Source organism: Nerophis lumbriciformis, linkage group LG33 (genome assembly GCF_033978685.3).
Source record: "Nerophis lumbriciformis linkage group LG33, RoL_Nlum_v2.1, whole genome shotgun sequence".
NCBI lineage: Eukaryota > Metazoa > Chordata > Actinopteri > Syngnathiformes > Syngnathidae > Nerophis > Nerophis lumbriciformis.
In genome coordinates this window covers 1,467,501-1,493,049 of record NC_084580.2, presented here as the reverse complement: position 1 = coordinate 1,493,049, position 25,549 = coordinate 1,467,501, and the positions used below count along the sequence as shown (strand labels likewise).

The 25,549-nt window shown below is 38.8% G+C and overlaps 1 protein-coding gene across 1 annotated transcript in view; it reads right to left on the bottom strand.

The window, feature by feature from the left end:
- Window positions 1-963: 963 nt before the first annotated feature.
- Window positions 964-25,549, bottom strand: part of prr16 (proline rich 16) — an 87,092-nt gene continuing 62,506 nt past the window's right edge. The window contains exon 3 of the transcript XR_009811513.1: window positions 964-3,064. The gene's annotated coding sequence lies outside the window, so the exon portion shown is untranslated. The remainder of the gene's footprint in view (window positions 3,065-25,549) is intronic.

Sequence of the window (25,549 nt, the reverse complement as noted above, 5' to 3'; positions counted from 1 at the left end):
GGGGGGTGCTTACAAACATCAGTTGTCTACCAATCTAAGGTAATACGCAAGGACATTAACACATCCGACACATATGTAGGATTAACCGAGGGAGAATTCAAAACCAGATGGAACAATCACAAGGCTTCTTTCAGGAACCAAAACCTGCGAAATACCACAGAACTCAGCAAACACATTTGGGACCTCAAAGACAATAATGTTGAATATTCAATAACATGGCAAATTCTTGCATCCAGTACACCTTACAATAGTGGTAATAAAAGATGCAACCTATGCTTGAAAGAGAAACTGTTTATTATTTACCGTCCAGACCTGTCATCCCTCAACAAGCGCAGCGAAATTGTAACAGCATGCCGCCATAGACGGAAACACCTCCTAGGTAACACATGAGCCAATCACCACGCCCCTACGCCAGCCTGTACCCACCCACTCTGTGCCCTATATAAACCATGGTATGCGAATGCTCCCATTAAAATCTCCTGATGATTGAGGGTACCCCCCTCATGAAACAGGCCTGTAGAGATGAAATAGTCTTGTGATTTTTTTCCCCACACATACATATATTGCGCTCTACTACGGTATCGAGCACTATTTTTTGGATAACCTTATTAAGACATATATATATATATATATATATATATATATATATATATATATATATATATATATATATATATATACATATATATGCATCATATATATATATATATATATAAAGATATATATATGATAGGTTGATTGGCAACGCTAAATTGGCCCTAGTGTGTGAATGTGAGTGTGAATGTTGTCTGTCTATCTGTGTTGGCCCTGTGATGAGGTGGCGACTTGTCCAGGATGTACCCCGCCTTCCGCCCGAATGCAGCTGAGATAGGCTCCAGCACCCCCCGCGACCCCGAAAGGGACAAGCGGTAGAAAATGGATATATATATATATATATATATTTATACAGTACAGGCCAAAAGTTTGGACACACCTTCTCCTCATTCAATGTAATAAGGTAATGTTAATACAGGGTGATTCAAAAACAATACGCCAAAATTATCTCGATATTTCAAAAATTAAAAACAATAGAAAACCTAGCTTGAGCACATGTGTTTTACATCACTTTGAATATTTATTTCACGCTTTACAATTTTTTACTAAATGTACCAAATTCTGTTCTAAAAGCACGCTGCACCGGGACAACGGAATTTGTTTCTGCAAAACTTAAGCTCACACAACGCCGTCTGTTGAGGAGTCGCCATTTTGAGGGTAAATAAACAGGTAGTCTTCCTGCAATTGAACGGGGCCGAAAGGATTGCATGACCACAATGGTGAGTTCGTAACACAATAAAACTCCTGTATCAAATGACCATTGATTCAGTCTATTGCAATGCTTTAGAACTGAATAAATACATGATGATTTTAACGTATTCTTTTTTAATCACCCTGTACATAACATTTATATAATACATTTATATATTAAACAAACAGCAATTACACCTACCGTATTTTTCGAATTATAAGTCGCAGTTTTTTTCATAGTTTGGCCGGCCGGGGGTGCGACTTATACTCAGGAGCGACTTATGTGTGAAATTATTAACCCATTACCGTAAAATATCAAATAACATTACTTAGCTCATTCACGTAAGAGACTAGACGTATAAGATTTCATGGGATTTAGCGATTAGGAGTGACAGATTGTTTGGTAAACGTATAGCATGTTCTATATGTTATAGTTATTTGAATGACTCTTACCATAATATGTTACGTTAACATACCAGTTGGTTATTTATGCCTCATATAACGTACACTTATTCAGCCTGTTTTCACTATTCTTTATTTATTTTAAATTGCCTTTCAAATGTCTATTCTTGGTGTTGGGTTTTATCAAATACATTTCCCCAAAAAATGCGACTTATACTCCAGTGCGACTTATATATGTTTTTTCCCTTCTTTATTATGCATTTTCGGCCGGTGCGATTTATACTCCGGTGTGACTTATACTCCGAAAATACTTTAAATGTGTGAATGAAAATGATCATCCAAAATCAATATTGTTCTTGCCAGTGAATGAGATCTAATCCTACAACTGTACGACTCTGAACCTATTTCTAAGTTATTCATTAATTAATAAGTTATTTAATAAATTCACCTATTGTCCATACTGATTATCCTCATTATGGTCACGGGCAAGCCTATCCCAGCTGACTTTGTGTTTGAGACATTAACCCTTTATATTAAATTAAAGGGCTAATATCTTCATCTGACCTTTGACCTCAACTATCCTGTTCTTGCGAGGAAAAGGATCCAAAATGATTTGGGTTCTTGTTTTGGCAAAGAGGGACACACATCGTTTATGGCATATACGTAAGAAATAACTTTAGCTTTGTTTTTTGTGTTTTTCATCATATAAAAAATAACAATCTTTTTTGTTTTAGGGAAATAATCCTTATACTGAGCTGACCTTTGACCTCAATTACTTGTCCAGACTGGCATTCAAATGTATAGCGTTCTTGTCTTTAAAAAGAGACTTAACATGTAGCCTAATTCATTTGACCTTTGACCTCATCTATCCTGTCCAAAAAGTCACTCACCCTGTTTATGGCAATTTCAACTTAGTCCCCCCCCCATTCAAAATCAATAGCATTCAGGTTTGTAGTAAATAAATAATCTTACTACTGGTACATGATATTTAACCTATAACATTTTGAGAACAATCCCATAGAGGGCGCCACAAGTTGCCATTTAAAGACAGGTTAAATATTGTGACTTAACTTTAACAATAAACCAATATGGCTTTTTTTCATCATTTTAAATCAGTAAGGATCTTAATAACTCAGTTCAACTCAAAATTAATAGGGTTCTTGTCACTTTGTGAGGACTACATCAGAATGTCCTCCCTCATTTCACTGTGCCAGGAAGCCTTTTTTTTTTTTTTTCCTTTAAACGCTCCGAATTCAAAGCCTTGATTTATCTCCTGTTGGTCGCCAGCTTTCAAAGATAAGATTGATGCTCGGCTCCTTCGCCGCCGCCCAAACAAGCCTCCTGCTTGCAGGTGTATCTGAAGGGTCTCTGAGGGGACCTGTGGCGGAATGAGAGAGAGCAAAGGCATTAGCGCCATAGGTTGATGTGACACATGCAAGAGACACTTGACCCAGTGCTAACAACAATTTGCACAGAGGAAAATGAAAGTATGGACACACACACACACACACACACACACACACACACACACACACACACACACACACACACACACACACACACACACACACACACACACACACACACACACACACACACACACACACACATTCTTGTATTTGTTACCTTCTTGAGACCTCCGAATAATGCCTCCCTCTTTAGGACCACCCTTTCTAGATATGTAAAGATTTGTGTTTAAAGCATTCATAATATACATGTACTATGCAAATATAAAAAAGCTTGTTGTGAAAAATGAGTTGCAATTTCACAAGAAAAACTTCGAATTTTGGCAGTATTAAAATAAAAGTCGTAATTTTATTATTATTATTATTATAGAGGTTTATTTGAAATAGGGACATATACAAAAACATAGACATCTGAAACAGTTATCCAATGTATGCATCATAGTGTTTGTAGCCAAAGCTAATTTACAACACTTGTCCCCAACAACAACAACAACAACAACAACAACAACACAGATCCAACATCATTAAAATAGGAAAATAAAAAATAGAATGAGGCAAAGATGAGTCGATAATAATGATAATAGAAATAATACAGACAAAGTGCAAACTAGATAAAAACCAATTAGTAAAAATTTGTAAAAACTAAACATGGGAACACGATTGTTGCTCAACTCGCCATAATTGTGTTTGTTTTTTGAGAGTGACAAGTGCAGGTATACTTTTCAAAGTGTCAGGTAAAGAGTTCCATAGTTGTGGTCCTTTTATTGAAAAGGCAGTCTGGTCTTTACTCAACGCAAGTCAAAATTTTACAAGAAAAACTGAACATTTGTGCAATGTTATGATAAAAGTTGGATTTTTACTCAATAACAGTCGCAATTTTACAAGAAACAGCTTAAATTTTGGGCAATTTTATGAAAAGAGTCGTAATTTTACTCGACAAAAGTCACAATTTTATAAGAAAACTTAACAATGTTGGCAATATTATAATAATAATTGGAATTTTACTTGGCAAAATTATGACAAAAGTCATAATTTTACTCAACAAATGTCAGTATTTTACAGGAACAACAAAAACATTGGCAATATTGTGATAAAGGTCAGCACGTTATAAGACAAATGTCGCCATTTTGCATTAAAAAGTCATAATTTTACATAAAGAAAAGTAATAATTTTACGAGAAAATTTTGCAATATTACAGAAACAGAAACAATGAGAAATTGTTCCCAATTTTAGAAGAAAAAAAGTCGACACCCATCCATTTTCTACCGCTTGTCCCTTTTGGGGTCGCGGGGGGTGCTGGAGCCTATCTCAGGTGCATTGTGAGAAAAAGACTACTTTTAGTTATTTTTTGTTTTTGTTGAATTTTTTCTTTGTACCGTAATTGTTTTTTAATCTTCATTATTTTCTTCAAGTTATTACAGTATGTCTCTATATACATATTTATTTTTTTTTTAAAATAAATTTTGGCCAAAGGGGCGCATTTCAATTTCTTACACACACTTGTTATTACATAGGTTGGCCAGAGGGGGAGCACTTCAAATTGTTACACACACTTGTTATTTCATATGTTGACCAGAGGGGGAGCACTTTTAAAACCAACACACAGTCAATTTGAAAAATCCCTCCTTTTTGGTACCACCCTAATTTGGACAGCTTTCACCACCAGGGGTGCAAATGAGACATTCTCTATTAGATGCAATGGTTTTCTATATCGAGACCATGATTTATGTCCTAACTTGTTCACACCTCCTCATATAGAAGGTACTTTTCCTTGTTGATGTCTCAAGAAGGGTAGAAATTAAGGCTGCAGTTAACGATTATTTTTCTATCGATTAATCTATAGATTTTTTTTTCGATTAATCGGTTAATCTATAGATTATTTTTTTATTTATAATGAAGATGAAAAAATAAATGTAGGCCAGTTTTTTCAAAAGCCATGGCTTTTATTTACAAAAAAAAAAGTATGGCCACTCAGTCAACATTGACAACAACATGACAAAATATTCCGTAACAATGTAAACATTTAAAACTTTTAACATTTAACAAAATTAAAAGTAGCTTATTTGCTTTTTAATGTGCAAATATAAAAGTAAACATCCAGTGCAAATCTTAATATTCTGCAATAGTATAAGCATTTCAAAAGTAAAAGTATTGCTTATTTTGCTTTAAAATGTGCAAAAATAAAGATAAACATCCAATACAAAAAAGTGCAAAACGGAAATATTCTGTAACAACAGTGTAAACATTTCAACAAAAGTAAAAGTATTGCTTATTTTGCTTAATAACACAACAATGATAGTATGATTAAAGTGAAAGTTAATTGTTCATTTGTACATAGTATATGTAACTGTTAATGTTGTAAAAGGTATTTGCACAACTAATTAACGTTAGCGTTAAAGAGGAGCGTGTCTTTGTAAACACTGAACAGGCACGCCAAACGCGCCTCTCAGAGCGAAACGGTGCTTTAGTTTATGAATTTACAACGCAGATACAAATGACACATTCATGTTTTTGTGTAATGATGACAACGTATACTCACGCGGACGATTGACTAGATGATGGTGATGGCAAGAACGCTGTCGGGTGTTTTCTTTTCAAATGTTCGTTCATAGCCGTTGTGCTGCTATGATGGGCCATTTCCATTCGACACAGTGTGCATACAACAACATTATTAGGCCGTTTATTGAAATACTCCCACACTTTTGACGACTTTTGGCGTGCTTTTTCCCCTCGCTCGCACCGCTCGCATCGTTTGATTTACGCTCCGCCATGACAATAGTGTGACGTAAATGTGCGACGCGTCGACGCACAAAAACGGCGTCGACATATTTACGTAAACGATGACGTCGACTATGTCGACGCGTCGTTTCAGCCCTAGTAGAAATACAAGAACACACACACACACACACACACACACACACACACACACACACACACACACACACACACACACACACACACACACTGCAATGAGACGTCTGGTGAATTCCCTAAGTCATTTTAGCTCTGGGGCCGCATGGAGGAAAATCTATTCCCAAGTGGGCTGGAATGGTAGAATCATGGCATGATAAATTAAAAATAAAGACAACTTCAGGTTGTTTTCTTTGTTTTACTTTGGCCAAAAATAGAACAAGCACATTCTGAAAACGTACAAATCACAAATAATTCTCTGGACTTAAAATTTGTTGAAAATTCTGAGGGAAGCTTCAAAAACACAATGAGCTTAGACTTTGTCTCAGTGTATCTACAAGGTCAGGATTAAACTTTAAGACACAGTCTTTCTGAGTGGGGCGGACTCCGGCTTTATCTTTTAAAATGATAATACCCATGTGTAACACATGGCTTCATATCATTTGACAAAGTTGTAAACTGTAAGTAGGTTGGATATCATTATTGAACATGATTAAAATCAAGAGTAAGATTACTAATTTAGTGTCAATATTTGAGTGGGCCCCGGGCCCATCTGGAGTGGAAAAGTTGAGCCCTGAGGTCAAAAAGGTTAAGAACCCCTGGATTAACTAATAAGCGGTAGAAAAGGGATAATACTGGTAGATGTGAAGTATAAGCTATGGCCAACACAGTTACTTTGTTCACTTTGATGATTCCCTCATAAAATTGTCTTTTTCAATCACTCTGCCAAAAAAAAAAAAAAAAGAAAATGAAATCAAAGCAAATGATGATGCATGCAGGCTGTACAGGGAATGCATAAACTAGGAAGAGACACAACAGCTAATTAATATTCAGTGGTGATGTGCGCATAGCTCACACTTGACACCTTTATTGAATCTTATTGCACACTTTTATGGCTTGGCACTGCACTTGCCAGCTTGGAAAACGGCGAGGAAACAAAAGAGGCGCTACGAGTGTGTGAGCGGCGATTTGACGCTTTTTAAAGACACACGCCACAAATCAAACGCTCAGCTCAACAGACGGAAGTGACACATTTACAAGCATGCACAAGCAAGAACCGTATTAATTTTAAAGGACGTCTGCGCCAAGAGGTTAAAGGTTACATAAGGTGGGTTTCTAGTCACTGGTTCAATCCTTGGCCAAACCACAGCAAGAACATTTTCAATTTCAAGAGTCAATATGGCAGGGAGCAGAGGTCAACATTCAGATAAGTAATAGAAATATTTAGCTACATCAATTGAAAATAATTTTTTTATTGATTTTGAATGACATAAAACAACACAGAAGCTTATGAAATGTCTCTTCAAGAAGAGAGTGACCCCTGTGGAGCCCATCAACATCCAGGGCCGGGAGGTGGCACTAGTGGGGCAGTACAAGTACCTGGGAGTCTACTTGAACAGCAGACTGGACTGGAAGGACAACAGCAAAGCTGTATACAAGAAAGGCATGAGCAGACTCTTTTTCCTGAGGAAGCTTAGGTCCTTGTATGTGTGCAGCAAGCCGTTCTTTTTTTAGAGATCTTTTATCAGTCTGTTGTGGCCAGTGCCCTGTACTTTGCAGTGGTTTGTTGGGGGAGCAGCACCAGCAAAAGGGACTTAAACCGGATTGACAAACTGATCCGGAAAGCCGGCCAAACTATTGGCACGCAGTTGGAGGCGTTTGTGCCAGTGAGGGACAGGAGGACACTAGACAATCTTGCCCACCCACTCTTCCAGACAATTGAGGGACAGCCGAGCTCATACTCCAACAGGCTCCTTCAGCTTCGTTCCCACAGTGTTCGATATTGGGTTTCACAATGTAAAGCGCTTTGAGTCACTTGAGAAAAAGCGCTATATAAATGTAATTCACTTCACTTCACCCCGCCTTCCGCCCGTGTGCAGCTGGGATAGGCTCCAGCACCCCCCGCGGTAGAAAATGGATGGATGGATGGGTACATTTTTAGTCTACTTTATACTAGAGATGTCCGATATTATCGGCCCATAAATGCTTAAAATGTAATATCGGAAATTATCGGTATCGGTTTCAAAAAGTAAAATTAATCACTTTTTAAAACGCCGCTGTACGGAGCGGTATATATCCGGTAAAACACAGACGTAGGGAGCAGTACAGAGCAGTTGCGTCTCCCAGTCAGCAGCCCCTCCCCTCTCCCCTGTCCCACACACAACACAGGAGTTGACGACTGCAGCATGAGAGGTTTACTGCGACGCTTGATGACCTCATCAAACCGCCGCGAGCGCAGCATAACAACAACAAGAGTGTGTTGTTGCCGGTGCTGTAGCCGTGGCTAACAAGCGAGCTTGCTCGGTGACTGACTAACGACACCATCTCTATGGTTTGGGATTATTTTAAAGTGTCTCTGACGGATAAAAAACTGGCAATTTGCAATGACTGCAAAAAGTTGGTTATGCGAGGAGGAACCAAGACGTCTTCCTTTAATACGAGCAATTAGATCTCCCACCTCTTCAAGAATCATAAGGAGATACACGATGAATACAAGCGGAAGATGGATGTGAGCTCAGTTTATAATTCCCTGTTATACAGTATGCCAGGCAGTCTTGCACTAAATGAGGACTCATGCTGACGACTGCAGCATGAGAGGTTTACTGCGACGCTTGATGACCTCCTCAAACCGCCGCGAGCGCAGCATAACAACAACAAGAGTGTGTTGTTGCCGGTGCTGTAGCCGTGGCTAACAAGCGAGCTTGCTCGGTGACTGACTAACGACACCATCTCTATGGTTTGGGATTATTTTAAAGTGTCTCTGACGGATAAAAAACTGGCAATTTGCAATGACTGCAAAAAGTTGGTTATGCGAGGAGGAACCAAGACGTCTTCCTTTAATACGAGCAATTAGATCTCCCACCTCTTCAAGAATCATAAGGAGATACACGATGAATACAAGCGGAAGATGGATGTGAGCTCAGTTTATAATTCCCTGTTATACAGTATGCCAGGCAGTCTTGCACTAAATGAGGACTCATGCTGACGACTGCAGCATGAGAGGTTTACTGCGACGCTTGATGACCTCCTCAAACCGCCGCGAGCGCAGCATAACAACAACAAGAGTGTGTTGTTGCCGGTGCTGTAGCCGTGGCTAACAAGCGAGCTTGCTCGGTGACTGACTAACGACACCATCTCTATGGTTTGGGATTATTTTAAAGTGTCTCTGACGGATAAAAAACTGGCAATTTGCAATGACTGCAAAAAGTTGGTTATGCGAGGAGGAACCAAGACGTCTTCCTTTAATACGAGCAATTAGATCTCCCACCTCTTCAAGAATCATAAGGAGATACACGATGAATACAAGCGGAAGATGGATGTGAGCTCAGTTTATAATTCCCTGTTATACAGTATGCCAGGCAGTCTTGCACTAAATGAGGACTATGTTGTCTACTTTATTACTCTAGTATACTCTGAACTGAAGCTGTGTGCCTTCATTGTTTTTGTAGCTGTTGTTTTGAGGCATGTTTAAAAAAAACAAAAAACAATGCACTTTGTGAAAGTCAAAGTATAGTATTTCCCATAGTTGTAGTGGGTATCAGGATTATCGCAGGGAGAGCATGTCCCAAATTCCAAGATGCTGTTTTGAGGCATGTTAAAAAAAATAATGCACTTTGTGTATTCAATAATAAATATGGCAGTGCCATGTTGGCATTTTTTTCCATAACTTGAGTTGAAGTTGTTCTCTTATTTTGGAAAACCTTTTTACATTGTTTAATTCATCCAGCGGGGCATCACAACAAAATTAGGCATATTAATGTGTTAATTCCACTTCTGTATATATCGGTACCGGTTGATATCGGAATCGGTAATTAAGTGTTGGACAATATTGGAATATCGGATATCGGCAAAAACGCCATTATCGGACATCTCTACTTTTTACCTGCATTATCCATTCCATCCTTTGTAACTGAGCTACTGTGTGGACTAATTTCCCTTGTGGATCAATAACGTTTGTCTAAGTCTAAGTTTGTCAAAGCGAGAACCGTATTGATTTTGAAGGATGTCCGAACCAAGATGGCCGAGGTAGAACAGGTCAAAGTTCAGATAAGGTAGGCTATTTATCGTCAGCACTTCAATTCCTTCACGACTATGTCCACGCAAGTACTCTTTCAAATTCAAAGCCAAGATAGCTAAGTAGCAGAGGTCAAAGTTCAGATCGGTAATATGATTATTTCTGTATAACAAACAAGAACCTTATTGATTGTTTAATTGACCAAACAATGCATGCAAAAAGATAAATGAGTCTATGGTGTTTGCCACCAATCACTCACCATATTTTTACCGTCATTTAAACTTTTGAGACAGGATGTCCAAGGTAGTAGAGTTCAAGGTTCAGATGAGGTAGGCTACTTATCAGTGCTCTAATTTACAACTTCCATGTGCGTGTATGAACCGTTTCAATTTTAAAGCTCACATAGCTGAGGTCAAATTCAGCTTTACCTGTTAATCCTGTACAATAAGCTACGACTTTATTAATTTTGCAGTCAGTTACACAAACCACGTTACTTGTTGCAATTTCCAATATTAAACTGATTGACTTCTGTCGATAGTTTTAGATCAGATCTGACGCAAGGTATCTAATCTATTTATTTTCTCGTAAATAAGAATCCTATTGATTGAATTTGCCATGAACCACAGTTCATGCTCCGAGTTCATCCGTCAAATCAAGACACCTATCAATTTTGAATAATACAGAATATACAATATGTAGCTGAGGTTAAATGTCAATTTATTAACTAATTCTTGTCACCTTCATATGAGTCATATTCAGTTTCTTCACCTTCATGTGAATGAGTCATATTCAGTTTCTTCAATGGATTATTTCTTGCTGTAAAGACAAGGTCCCTATTCATTTTAAATATTAAAAAAGGCAGCTATGCTCGAAGGTCATCTGAGGTAGGTTCTTGTTCCTTGTCAGTACTCAATGCAAGACTCATTTCTCAAACTTTTTTTTCAAAGAACACTGTCAGTTTTAGGTAGTTATTATCATAAAGTCCCACTGACTTTGTTTAACAAAAACACAGTAATATTAATTGTTACAATTCTCAACTGATCTACAGAATTCCATTTTGTCAAATTAAGAAATCCATTAATTTTGGATTGTATACATTATAGCATGTGTCAAACTTCTTGCCCGCCACATTTTTTATAGCGTCCCACAAAAACCTCAGTAAAGTACTTATCTTTTCTACTTGTTCTTTCAATTTCAACAGAAAAAAAAATCCACGTCCTGCATGCAATTTCATGTATTTTAAATTTTAATAATATCTATTAATGCAACGAATGTCATATTTTCATATATTTCAATTTTTTTTGTACATTTTTTTTATAAATACTTAAACATCTGCTTGACTCATTATTTTAAAGCAAGTTATCTATCAAATTGTACGTAAAAAATCTATATTACCATATTTTTCGGACTATAAAGCGTACTTAAAATCCTTTCATTTTCTCAAAAATTCACAGTGCGCCTTATAACCCGGTGCGCCTAATGTACGCATTAATTCGGGTTGTGCTTACTGACCTCGAAGCAATTTTATTTGGTACAGGGTGTAATGATCAGTGTGACTAGCAAATGGCAGTCACACATAAGAGATACGTGTGGACTGCAGGTTGACAATGGCAAGTACAGGTAAGCAATCAAGCCCAAAACCTTGATGTTTCATGAACAGTGTTCAGACAATTATTTTAATAAAGTAATTAATTATAGTTACTTGTACTTTACTCAAAAAAGTAAATTGAATTACGAATGGAACTACTCTTTAATAAATGTAATTAATTACTAGGGAAAGTCATTTATACGTTACTTAAAAAAATACAAACTTTAAATATCTGGCATATGCATTTGAGATACGTTTAATATAGAACTGTGCAGAGTCTGTGCTTTTAAAAGGCAGGGCCTGTTGCCTATTACGTGTGAGGTCAAAAAGGGTTTAAAGGAGCTGTGTTTTTTTTTACCTTTAGCAGTTAGCAGCGCCCTTTGTTGGCTTTGACGCAAGCTCTTTTGAATCTTTTTACCAGACTGTGTTGCCTCTGCTTAATAAAGAGATAGAACGTGCTCTGATGGCTGTCATATCTTCTTGTCAACAAACGGGGTATTTTTTGGATGGCAAGTTTGTCACTTTAATCATTGTTTTGTTGTTCACTATTCCCGTTGTGTACATGTGCGTATGTTGTCTGCTGTGTCACAGTGTGATGGGGCCTCTTCCTACTTGATATCAAGTTCCTTTTTGGGCAGTGCTGCTTGTTGTATTCACTAGTAAAAATATATTTTCCGCTTTGAACTTGCTGTACTGATGACGTAGTCTTGTTGTTGACATAAAACCACATCAAAAGTAGCGTGCCATGTTACATCAAGCTATCGTTAACTCCGTTGTAACGGCCCTAAAAGTAATTAATTAGATTACTTGTTACTAGTAAAAGTAACGGCGTTACTCAAGCCGTTATTATATAACGCCGTAATTACGAACACTGTTCATGAAGAATATAGAACATTACAACCGCTGCTCAAAAATCTGTCAAAACGTTTTGATTTTGGTAAGTTACGAAGACATACCGATTGATGGAACGTGGAGCATTACGGCTACCGTAGTCAGACGTACTGTGCTTCAACATATATATACATATACATATACTTACATACATACATACATACATACATACATATATATATACATATACATATATATACATATATATATATATATACATATACATATATATACCGTATATACATATACATATATATATATATATACATATACATATATATATATATACATATACATATATATATATACATATACATATATATATATATATATACATATACATATATATATATATATATATATACATATACATACATATATATATATATATATACATATATATATATACATATACATATATGTATATACATATATATATATACATATACATATATATATATATACATACATATATATATATATATACATATATATATATATATACATATATATATATATATACATATATATATATACATATATATATATACATATACATATATATACATATATATATATATATATACATATATATATATATATATATATATATATATATATATATATATATATATATATATATATATATATATATATATATATATATATATATATATATATATATATATAACATTTATTATTATGGTGTGTGTATAAGGACCCCAAAATGGCGCCTGTTAGGAGACAGTATCTGGTGTTTTGTTTCGACCTATTAATGCAAAACCAACTTTTCTTAACTATTGGTTCCTGTTGTTGTGTATTTGGGATCAGTATAAGTACCCAAAATTTGTGCGCGTCCGCAATTGAAGTCTATAAGCTCCTTCTTTTTCTCTATCCTCTTGTTGTGAGGGTTTAATTCTCCACTCTTGCCATTTCTAAAAAAAAGTAGCGTACAGTTCTAACTTATATCTGTCAGTAGACTCACTATGGAAGTGCTAAAAACTACCGGTGGAACAAAAGATGATGGGGAGAAGACGCTGTCCAAGTGGAGCCACGTAAATAAGACCACCCACAAAACGCTCTGCGGTCAGAAAGCAGCAAGAAGAAACATAATCTATGCAACATTTTGACCAAAGAATCACCATTACATTTTATGTAGACCACAAGGAAGCGTTTTAAATGTAGAAAAATAATCGTAATAAGACCCTTTAATGCGCCTTATAATCCGGTTTGCCTTTTGTATGAAAATAGACCTGGGGTTGTATTCCTAAAGATTTTTTAGTGCAAAGACTGGCTAATAATTGCCAAATTCCCCCCAAAACTCTTAAGAATCCTGACATTTTCTAAAGACTTTCCCCTAAAAGTGAAGAGTAGATCCTGATAAATAAAAGCTATTCCTAAAGAATCCTAGTTCTTAGGAAAACTCCTAAAGTGAGACTTGTTAAGAGCATCCCCTGTGCCTTTTCACGGCATTCTACACATAAACCCGAACCCAGGTCATTCGTGTGCGAGGCCAGTGTGCTGACCACTGGGCTAAAAGCCTGGGCTGACAGCCCAGCAGCCAGCACTACTCTTGAAGTTGTCGGGAAGTGAGGTTTTCTAACGTACATATGGCACAGCCACATTTACTGGCCCCCGTTACACTCAGCCACTAAACCAAGGGTCGGCAACCCGTGGTTCTAGAACCGCATGCGGCTCTTTAGCGCCGTCTTCGTGGCTCCCTGGAGCTTTTTCAAAAATATATGAAAATGGAAAAAGGTGGGGGAAAATATATTTGTTGTTTAAATATGGTTTCTGTAGGACAAAAACCTTCCTGATGTTTAGAAATCCCACTGTTTATATTAAATAAGCTTTCACTGATGAGAGCATTTGGTGAGCGCCGTTTTGTCCTACTAATTTCAGTGGTCCTCACTCACCCTATTTTGTTTACATGGATAACTTTGTTCCTATGCTGCCAAAGAAAGACGTGTTTTATGCCACTCCTTCTTTGTCTCATTTTGTCAACCAAACTTTTTATGCTGTGCGTAAATGCACAAAGGTGACTTTTGTTGATGTTACTAACTTGTTGGGAGTGCTAATCAGGTATATTTGGTCAGTGCATAACTGCAAGCTAATCGATGCTAACATGCTATTTTGGCTAGATGTATGTACATATTGCATCATTCATTATGCCTCGTTTTTAGGTATATTTGAGCTTGAGTTTGAGTTTATTTCGAACATGCAAGCATACAACATGATACATCACAATTTCCAGTTTCTCTTTTCAACATGTTCGAAAAGGAGTAGGAAGAAGCAGAGCTTATTTAATCCTATTCCTTTTCTTTTACGTAACAGTTGCTAAAACTTTTGTTCACTTCCTGTTCTCAATTTATTCACAATATACTCCATAAGTAATCACAATCAAAATAAATAAATAAATAAATAATACCCGGTGAAGTAAGTTACATTTCATATGGTGAGATGAGTAAGATTATTTTGAAAATGAATGGATGGATGAAATAAATTCAGAATGTTTATCATGGTTCTTCTTCTTTGTACTTTGTAAACACTTTAAGTTTGAAGCGTTTCTTGAAGTGGATCATATTAGTACATTGTTTGATTGCTTTGCTTAATCCATTCCATAATTTAATTCCACATGCCGATATACTGAAGGTATTAAGTGTTGTACGTGCACACAAATGTTTTAAATTACATTTTTCTCTAAGATTATATTTCTCCTCTTTTTTTGAGAAGAATTGTTGTACATTCTTGGGTAGCAGGTTATAGTTTGCTTTGTGTATAATTCTAGCTGTTTGCAAATTCACTACGTCGTGGAATTTCAGTATTTTTGATACAATAAATAAAGGGTTTGTATGTTCTCTATATCCAACGTTATGTATAATTCTAACTGATCTTTTTTGTAACACCGTTAATGAATGAAGTGTACTTTTGTAGTTATTTCCCCATATTTCTACACAATAACTCAGATATGGTAACACTAGCGAGCAGTAGAGAATATGAAGTGATTCTTGGTCTAGAAGCTTATTTAATTTCTTTTACTTATGTCCTCTGTGTATTTAAATTATATTTGCATGTCTCATGAGTCATGACACATAATCTGTATGTAATACTGGCTGCATTTCTGATAGTTGTTTGTGTGCCATGTTGTTCCAGACCACAACAATTGTTACCCAACTTGCAAAGATTGTAATAAATTCACTAGAAGAAGACAGCCTGCCGTTTTCTTTAACTTGGACACACACACCTGTACTTTTGTTATCTTACCCTCTGAGAAGCATCCGTTTCATTAATGTTTTCCAAAGTTGTAAACATGTATGAATACATTTTACATTTCAACATTTCTGTCAACAAAGATTTGCGTCAGCCCGCTACACATAGTCATTTTGATAGTAGGCTAATATAGCTAATATAGACACTTACATCATGTGTTGCCTTCATTATAACACTTATATTAGGCTTTTAATTTTTGCGGCTACGGACAGATTTTAAAAATTTATTTCTGGTCCAATATGGCTCTCTCAACATTTTGAGTTGCCGACCCCTGCCCTAAACCTTACTCTCATCCAGGTCACGGCACCATTGAAGCAGCTCTGGTTTATTCATGACCGCCGCTACCATGCTTCATTACACTAACCACCCTCCTAGCGATCAAATAATCCACAGGTCAAGAATAATCCACTCAACAAGAGACCCATTGAAGTACAAACCCCGTTTCCATATGAGTTGGGAAATTGTGTTAGATGTAAATATAAACGGAATACAATGATTTGCAAATCATTTTCAACCCATATTCAGTTGAATATGCTACAAAGACAACATATTTGATGTTCAAACTGATAAACATTTTTTTTTTGTAAATAATCATTAACTTTAGAATTTGATGCCAGCAACACGTGACAAAGAAGTTGGGAAAGGTGGCAATAAATACTGATAAAGTTGAGGAATGCTCATCAAACACTTATTTGGAACATCCCACAGGTGAACAGGCAAATTGGGAACAGGTGGGTGCCATGATTGGGTATAAAAGTAGATTCTACGAAATGTCATTCACAAACAAGGATGGGGCAAGGGTCACCACTTTGTCAACAAATGCGTGAGCAAATTGTTGAACAGTTTAAGAAAAACCTTTCTCAACCAGCTATTGCAAGGAATTTAGGGATTTCACCATCTACGGTCTGTAATATCATCAAAGGGTTCAGAGAATCTGGAGAAATCACTGCACGTAAGCAGCTAAGCCCGTGACCTTCGATCCCTCAGGCTGTACTGCATCAACAAGCGACATCAGTGTGTAAAGGATATCACCACATGGGCTCAGGAACACTTCAGTAACCCACTGTCAGTAACTACAGTTGGTCGCTACATCTGTAAGTGCAAGTTAAAACTCTCCGATGCAAGGCGAAAACCGTTTATCAACAACACCCAGAAACACCGTCGGCTTCGCTGGGCCTGAGCTCATCTAAGACTGATACAAAATGAAAAAGTGTTCTGTGGTCTAACGAGTCCACATTTCAAATTGTTTTTGGAAACTGTGGACGTCGTGTCCCTCAGACCAAAAAGGAAAAGAACCATCCGGATTGTTATAGGCGCAAAGTTGAAAAGCCAGCATCTGTGATGGTATGGGGGTGTATTAGTGCCCAAGACATGGGTAACTTACACATCTGTGAAGGCGCCATTAATGCTGAAAGGTACATACAGGTTTTGGAGCAAGATATGTTGCCATCCAAGCAACGTTACCATGGACGCCCCTGCTTATTTCAGCAAGACAATGCCAAGCCACGTGTTACATCAACGTGGCTTCATAGTAAAAGAGTGCGGGTACTAGACTGGCCTGCCTGTAGTCCAGACCTGTCTCCCATTGAAAATGTGTGGCGCATTATGAAGCCTAAAATACCACAACAGAGACCCCCGGACTGTTGAACAACTTAAGCTTAAGCTTAAGAATGGGAAAGAATTCCACCTGAGAAGCTTCAAAAATGTGTCTCCTCAGTTCCTAAACGTTTACTGAGTGTTGTTAAAAGGAAAGGCCATGTAACACAGTGGTGAACATGCCCTTTCCCAACTACTTTGACACGTGTTGCAGCCATGAAATTCTAAGTTAATTATTATTTGCAAAAAAAAATTAAGTTTATGAGTTTGAACATCAAATATCTTGTCTTTGTAGTGCATTCAATTGAATATGGGTTGAAAAGGATATGCAAGTCATTGTATTCCGTTTATATTTACATCTAACACAATTTTCCAACTCATATGGAAACGGGGTTTGTAATATAATATTCCATAAAGTTGTCTGAAGCAAGATAGAATCGGCTGACAGGTCTCTAAGTTTGCGCGTTTGCGAGGCATCAAAACACAACTTGTTTAACTGCACGCCTACATAACATGTTAATGGATTGCATTGATTTATATTATATATTTTATATGATATATATCATGTAAAAGGTCTGTGCTTTGTACATGAATAGCATACACAAGCATTATTTCCAGCTGAGTGTAATAGAAACAGTTATAGATCGATGTAGTCTTTACAAGATGATGACATAACTGCATTGCACTTTGCACTGCAAACATAGTTGACTTGTTAAAGGGATCATGTTATGATTTTTTTTTTGTACATTTCTAACACTTCCTTGTGGTCTACATAACATAATGGTGTGTTTTCAAGCTGCTTTCTGGCCGTCTCGTCAGGATGTGAGGGTGGTCTCTTTTACGTGCCTCCACTTTTGACTGCGTCTTCTCCCAGTCATCCATATTGTAGTTTTTAGTACTTCCATGCGGAGTCTACAGACATATTTAAGTTAGAACTATTTGTTATGGCAACAGCGGAGGATACAAGCCCCAACAACAAGAGGATAGAGAAAAAGAAGGAGCTTATTGACTACAGCGACGGACTACAATAGCCGACTCGCACAAAGCTCTTGGGGTAAAACTTTACCATATATGGCGGTATTCGCTGACATCACACTTGGGAAAAATGTATTATATTGGGCAAATTCTAAACGGCTCATTTGGAGGAAGTATAAAGGAAGGCAAGATTGGTTTATAAATATATCCGCCATGTCTCCATGGTTTGATTTCTGAATTTTTGCAGATCCCAACTACACAAAAACAGATACCAGTAGGTAAGCAAAGTTTTGCACAATAGGTCCCCTTGAAGACTTACAAATCATGTGTTGATTAAAGACTTGCGTGCAGTGAGATGTTACATGATGTTGGTGATGTACAACCTCTTATGGTAATAAAATATGCATTTCATCACATCTTTATTGACACCATTTATATATAGTACCGATAAGAGTTTCGATAAGAACGGTATCAATAAGGAATTAAAAAAACAAATATCCTAAAATCTTAAATATATACATCCCTAATTATTACTGCATCTTCTGTGGGCAAAGCCTCCTCCTGTTTTTAAAAACTAGTGACGCCTCTGTCTCTAACTTCAAGCTTCAAAGGATGTTTAAATGCACCACAGTTAAGGGGAAAAAGATGCAAAAGTGAAACACACACACACACAGATATATATATCTATATAAAATGCCACAATTTCAGACGGCCATTTTGAGTATTCTGCTCCGAATGTCTTCGGCAGTTTCTGTAAATTTGGGGTTGAATGAAGTCACAAGGGGGACGCCTCTCCACTTTGCTCATATCAGCAGATCAGCCATACTTGAAATACGCAAACATTGGAATGAGATGTGCTGTGTATCATTTACAATCCCTATGTAAGACAAAAACATGTGTTTTTCTTTTTTATGCATTTGAAATCGTAAATAAATAAAATAAATAAAGTCCACTAACAATTGAGTCAACGGGGGCTCCTCTATTCTGCCCACAAAGCCCTCTAAATAACCATCCAAAAACCGCCAAAAATGATTCTTTTACATATTGAGACCTGAACATTAACCAAATATTAGCAATATTGTTATTATAAGCGCTACTTTTTAGTCCCGCATTGGTCTGCTCCCTAGCCTATGCTACTGTATTGACATATTTCATTATCATATTTAAAATTTTAATTTTTCTGAGGGAACTCTCCTGAAGGAATCAATCAAGTATGATCTATCTATCTATCTATATTGTGAGCCAGACGGTGTTCTGCTACTTCTGCTGTGCAGATTGCGTCTCAGATGGTCAAGATTATTCTAGATTATAAATCATACCCCTTACCTGGATAATAGTAAGGAATTATCCATAAATTAGGAAGTTTTTCATCTGTGACATTCAATTTATAGCCGGAGATGGAGGGAACAACACGACCCTTCATGTGCAATATGGTTAATCCTTCATCTAAACGGGTAAAAAATAACATCCTATCAATCGGCATCCCAGTGACAGCAGAGATTGTACAGTACGTGTGTAGTTTGCATTTATTTACAGCACATAGCAATACTGCTGATGCTTAGTGTTTCAGTAAAGCTGGATCTGTTTAGCACACAGCTTCTAAAACTTGTATATCATCCTCCTTGTATTTAGGCTAAAAAATATAAGGTTCAAGATCATTATTTGTCCTAGAGTAATCGTTGTTGGCCCTCATGAAGTTTGCAAGAATAGCATCGTTGTTGTAGGGAAGGGAACGGTGGTGCCCCAGGGTACGTCACGGATCACGTGACTGGCTTGCTCTCAAAATGTCAGTGAGATTTATACTATTTTGATCATATTTATTTACTCGCAAACTTTTTAAGTCTCGTGGTGTTATAAGTCACATATGAATGTGTGGAAATCGCTTCCTAGCAGTTCCACTGAAGACGCGGCACAAGAGTCCAGCATGCAGGTTTAACAAGGTTTTTAATGATAATCTTTTTTCAATAATCGGATTCTCTCCCAAAACATGACTTTTTAGTCATGTCTGTATCCTCCTCCCTCCTCTGCTCCCCGCCGCTTACTGTTCAAGACAACAGATGATTAGATTAACACGTACCACCTGTGAAATCGAATCACCTGCCAGCTGTGTCTCGCTGTCAGCACATGCCCCGCCCCTGCCCGATGGTGCTCGTCCTCTGTACCATGGACAGCGGCGGTGACTTTTCCTCCTGCAAGCAGCGCTGATCACACTCTCCCCACCCCCACAGCATGATAATACCTTTAATATAGAGGCAACTATTTATGACGCCGTTTTTTTTTATAACTTACATATGTAAATGACAGAAACAAATCTTCAAACTTTACAATCTTTATCGTGCCCTGTGCTTGGAGCCTCTGCAGGTAGCTAAGGTTAAAGATCAGATCAGTACGTGTTTCCTGTCACCTTTCTGCATGTTTCAGTCGCCGACAAATATTTTGAAATTGTACTGGACTGTTTCTTGATGTAAGGCCAGGATCCTATTGATTTTGGCTAATAATACACATGCCGGCAGTGGTCAAAAGTCCAGTTTCTGTCCACGCTCGATCAGTTTCTAAGCATTATTGGTGTGCCTGGACCGCATGGCTGCTAGAACACAGCGTGGCTTCTAGTTAATTATGGAAGCAGCAGGTGCAATCATTTGCCCAATTAGCTTTTACGCTTCATCGCGTCGCCGCTCAAAGTGAATACACACAACGAGCCAGGGCGTCATTTATCAGCGGAAAGCATAATGAGCGAGGGTAGATGCCATTTGTAATTTAAAGCCATCGAGCGGAGGATGCACGCGCCACAGCCTCTCTCCCAAAGACAAATAAGTGCAAAGAGCTGTTTGATTAAAGACACCACTTGAAAGGCAACCAAAGGTTGTTTTGTTGCGCTGCTGAGTGTCACATGTCTTATTTAATAATACGGTAATAATGATAAAAACAACAGCGCCTGAAGCCCACATGCCGTGTATGGAGCACACACACACACACACACACACAGTCCAGGAGGATTGTTATGCATACAGCTGCTGGTGAGTGGGAGTTGTGCATCATCTGAGGGGATGATAAGAAAGACATGAGATGAAAAGAAAGAGAGGTGGGCTACGGAGCACAGTTGTGAGCTGCTGTAGGGAATAGGTCAACACGACTGAGTCAATCCTGAGTCATGATGGAGGCGGTGAAGATCCACCTCCTCCCTGCCCATTACAGCCCCATCCAAATATCATACATTATCCGGGTTAAAGCCAAAAACAACAACAAGAAACACCGAGCTAAATGTCTTGACATGTTCAAATGGCATGTTTCATATTCATTTTTCCATCGCTGTCAAAAGCGCGATTGGGATCAGACCCTGGATGAAAGAGTTTAATTAAAGTTTAATTAAACTGAACAGTTGAACATTGCAGCTTCTGACCCTGCATGCAACATAGAACATTTTTGTTCAACACGAATAAGATTTTACAGATGAGTTTTTACAGTAAAACACACTGTTTTATAAGACATGATGACCATACTTGCCAACCTTGAGACCTCCGAATTCGGGATATGGGAGGATGTGGGGGGGCGGGAAGGTTGGGGAGGGCGGGGTTTGGCGGTAGCGGGGGTGTATATTGTAGCGTCCCGGAAGAGTTAGTGCTGCAAGGGGTTCTGGGTATTTGTTCTGTTGTGTTTATGTTGTGTTATGGTGCGGTTGTTCTCCCGAAATGTGTTTGTCATTCTTGTTTGGTGTGGGTTCACAGTGTGGCGCATATTTGTAACAGTGTTAAACTTGTTTATACGGCCACCCTCAGTGTGACCTGTATGGCTGTTGATCAAGTATGCATCGCATTCACTTACGTGTGTGTAAAAGCCGCATATATTATGTGACTATGGAGGAAAAGCGGACGTGACGGCAGGTTGTAGAGGACGCTAAAGGCAGTGCCTTTATGGCACGCCCCCAATATTGTTGTCCGGGTGGAGATCGGGAGAAATTCGGGAGAATGGTTGCCCCGGGAGATTTTCGGGAGGGGCACTGAAATTCGGGAGTCTCCTGGGAAAATCGGGAGGGTTGGCAAGTATGATGATGACAGAAATAAATGTTCAGCGCTCTATAGGCAGAATACATAGGGCTTTATCATAACTGCCCTATAAAAAAATCTCACTGGTCGGTTTTTAACCACCGTTGTTTGCAATGTCAAGACTTTATACAACGACAGTTTTTCTGATTAGAGTTAAAGAGACAAAAACGTGAGAAAAAATGAATAATATACACAAGAATTTAGGTGGCAAAATTAAGCTTATGTTTCCCTTTGTACTTCGTGCTTCAAATATTGTGTTTTTTTTTTAGGAATATTCTACAACATTTTTGCCCTAAATTAAGCATTTTCAAACATAAAAATGGCTAAATGAACGAAAAAAACAACAACAATACTATAGTAGTATTGGCCACTAGATGGGACCAAACCAATCAGATCACACTTCAGTTTCGTGGCCAATGATTGGCTCAGCTAATGCAGTAATGTAATGCAGGAAGCATTACAGTATTGGATTAAAAGAGTGTTAAGGTAACTAAAATGTATTACTTCATGTCTAGAGCTCTCTCGTATTGTTGAAAATGTATTTAGAATTTTATAAACAAGTTTTTTATGCTTAAACTATGACAATATTCGATTTATAACTACTGATTCCTACTTTGCGGAAATTCATTTATTGCGGCCATGTCCAGAACCAATCAACAGCAATAAACGACGCACTACTGTAAATCTTTTTTTCAACATTATAAAGTGAATAGCTTATTTTTACACTTGTGTGATAGTGAAGAATGTTTAACAGTAAGATGGGTGACTCAAATTGAATCGGCTTATTGTCTCCTAAATATTAATATTGCCAGGTGTTCATTTATTTTTACACTTGTATGACATGTTTAAGAAATGTATTAAAAGTGTAATTATGCCATTTATTAACATCCACAAGTCAGGCTCTTACTCGATAGTTGGTAGCCATCTGACAGAGTAGCAGCAAACAAAAAAACAAAAATGAACAAAATATAGGACTGTAATGATTGATCGATTAAATCGATTAAAAAAAGCTCTGATTTGTGTTTTGCTGCTTTGTTTATGAGTTTAATTGGTACCAAATTCATGAAATCTATTGTATCCGCAAGACTGCCCCAATAGAGCGCGCATGAACGAGGTGCACCTACGGTGATGTATATCGCGCTGCGGATAATGTCAAAGAAGACAAAGAAAGAGAGCAAATGGCCCAAAAAAGACGAGAGCCTCAGTCAAAGGTTTTGCAATCATTTCAACCTGAAAAAGACGGACAACGTGTGAAATGTTTGCACTGTCAAACAGAGCTGGCATTTTACAATAAGTGCTACATTTTTAAATACATTTTCACATAATTTACCGCAAGGTAGTTGGTGCCTGTCGTGGCGGTAATCCTAGAACCCGTTGGTGGACGCCGGCGGTGAGGGATGCCGTCAGGCTGAAGAAGGAGTCCTATCGGGTTCTTTTGGCTCATGGGACTCCTGAGGCAGCGGACAGGTACCGACAGGCCAAGCGGTGTGCGGCTTCAGCGGTCGCGGAGGCAAAAACTCGGACATGGGAGGAGTTTGGGGAGGCCATGGAAAAAGACTTCCGGACGGCTTCGAAGCAATTCTGGACCACCATCCGCCGCCTCAGGAAGGGGAAGCAGTGCAGTGTCAACACCGTGTATGGTGGGGATGGTGCTCTGCTGACCTCGACTGCGGATGTTGTGCATCGGTGGAGGGAATACTTCGAAGACCTCCTCAATCCTACCAGCACGTCTTCCTATAAGGAAGCAGGGCCTGGGGAATCTGTGGTGGGCTCTCCTATTTCTGGGGCTGAGGTTGCCGAGGTAGTTAAAAAGCTCCTCAGTGGCAAGGCCCCGGGGGTGGATGAGATCCGCCCGGAGTTCCTTAAGGCTCTGGATGTTGTGGGGCTGTCTTGGTTGACAAGACTCTGCAACATCGCGTGGACATCGGGGGCGGTACCTCTGGATTGGCAGACCGGGGTGGTGGTTCCTCTCTTTAAAAAGGGGAACCGGAGGGTGTGTTCCAACTATCGTGAGATCACACTCCTCAGCCTTCCCGGTAAGGTCTATTCAGGTGTACTGGAGAGGAGGCTACGCCGGATAGTCGAACCTCGGATTCAGGAGGAACAGTGTGGTTTTCGTCCTGGTCGTGGAACTGTGGACCAGCTCTATACTCTCGGCAGGGTCCTTGAGGGTGCATGGGAGTTTGCCCAACCAGTCTACATGTGCTTTGTGGACTTGGAGAAGGCATTCGACCGTGAAAAAGACGGGGAGTGCTCAGAGAGTATGGGGTAACGGACTGTCTTATTGTGGCAGTTCGCTCCCTGTATAATCAGTGTCAGAGCTTGGTCCGCATTGCCGGCAGTAAGTCGGACACGTTTCCAGTGAGGGTTGGACTCCGCCAAGGCTGCCCTTTGTCACCGATTCTGTTCATAACCTTTATGGACAGAATTTCTAGGCGCAGTCAGGGCGTTGAGGGGATCTGGTTTGGTGGCTGCAGGAATAGGTCACTGCTATTTGCAGATGATGTGGTCCTGATGGCTTCCTCCGGCCAAGATCTTCAACTCTTACTGGATCGGTTCGCAGCCGAGTGTGAAGCGACTGAGATGGGAATCAGCACCTCCAAGTCCGAGTCCATGGTTCTCTCCCGGAAAAGGGTGGAGTGCCATCTCCAGGTTGGGGAGGAGATCTTGCCCCAAGTGGAGGAGTTCAAGTACCTTGGAGTCTTGTTCACGAGTGGGGGAAGAGTGGATCGTGAGATCGACAGGCGGATCGGTGCGGCGTCTTCAGTAATGCGGACGCTGTATCGATCCGTTGTGGTGAAGAAGGAGCTGAGCCGGAAGGCAAAGCTCTCGATTTACCGGTCGATCTACGTTCCCATCCTCACCTATGGTCATGAGCTTTGGGTCATGACCGAAAGGACAAGATCACGGGTACAAGCGGCCGAAATGAGTTTCCTCCGCCGAGTGGCGGGGCTCTCCCTTTAGAGATAGGGTGAGAAGCTCTGTCATTCGGGGGGAGCTCAAAGTAAAGCCGCTGCTCCTCCACATCGAGAGGAGCCAGATGAGGTGGTTCGGGCATCTGGTCAGGATGCCACCCGAACGCCTCCCTAGGAAGGTGTTTAGGGCACGT